Here is a 1,346-nt window from a genome sequence, read left to right as displayed (position 1 = left end):
GGAGTGTGGGGTTCATAATGAGGGTGTGTTTATCTATGTGTGTTTTTTGTGTGTGTCAGTGAGAAAGCAACAGTGACGGAGGGTGAGTGGGTGATCTGCTATAGTGTTTTCCAGCAAAATTGGTGACTCATTTACATTAGGAACATGTTTAAAAGCTGTCTGGGATTTCTGTATCATCGTTGTCTTTGGCATATTCTATGCAAATGCCAAACATAAATTAAATGGTGGCGGTGAGTCAAAATGAACTAAATGTGATTGGTGGGCTTTTCAACAAACACTAGCAGCACTTTTTCTTAGCTGTAAAGGGTAAACAATCTTCTCTACTATCTGCTGCAGAATGTCAATTGCTGTTTTATGTTAATGTTTTGCATCATATGCCATTGTCCCAGTATGAAACAATATATGTAAAGGTTATCATGGCATTACTTAGCTAATAGCTGGTAGTCATTGGCCCATATCACATCAGGGTTCAACAATAAAGAGTGGTCTGTGATGAGTTTCGGGCCAGAAACAGAGCTGTCACTCTCCGATGGTGTCTCTTTGGGCCAATGCTGCAAAAATGACAAGTGATAGTCTTGAATGCATCAGTAAGAGTGTGTCAGTAAACTTTAGTAATGTTTTGCATCATATGCCATTGTTTTACAGCATTTTTCATGAATTTATGAAGTACCATTATAGCTATGCAGCTTGCTGCATAAAAAAACTAAAAACTAATTATTATTAATAATAATAATAATAATAATAATAATACGTTTAATGGATACAATTTTTTGTAAGGAAATTAAATGTTTAATTAATAATTGTTCTGTGAAACGGGTGTGTTTTAACCTTGATTCACCTCTATTAACGAAAAAATAGTCACCTGCTGTTCCATAACTAATAAGCAGAGGCGGACAGTATCTAAGTACATTTACTTGAGTATTGTACTTAAGTACACTTTTTGAGTATCTGTACTTTACTTGAGTATTATTTTTTCTGGGAACTTATGACTTTAACTTCACTACATTTGAAAGACAAATATTGTACTTTTCACTCCACTACATTTCTATCAATGTCATCGAAGTAGAAAGTCGTTACTATGTAGCAGCTTTGAAAGTCAGTAGGTGATTTTTTTCTTCTCTAAAACGTGACTTTCTTTTTTTCAGACAGTTTATCAGTAATCACTCTTGTAGGGCTACATGAAGAGATTTCTCAGCATTTTTTGAACACTGACCAGTTCCAAATGTGATATTTATTTACAACAATTCAATAATAAGATATTAATATTGTGGTATATATTAGACACAATATTGTCTGATTTTGCTAAATTGTGTAAGTGAAAATATTACCTATAAAGCCACAGAAGA

Source organism: Sinocyclocheilus grahami, unplaced genomic scaffold (assembly GCF_001515645.1).
Source record: "Sinocyclocheilus grahami isolate Dianchi unplaced genomic scaffold, SAMN03320097.WGS_v1.1 scaffold424.1, whole genome shotgun sequence".
Lineage (NCBI taxonomy): Eukaryota > Metazoa > Chordata > Actinopteri > Cypriniformes > Cyprinidae > Sinocyclocheilus > Sinocyclocheilus grahami.
The sequence above is the reverse complement of the archived record's forward strand: the minus strand, read 5'-3'. Positions refer to the sequence as shown.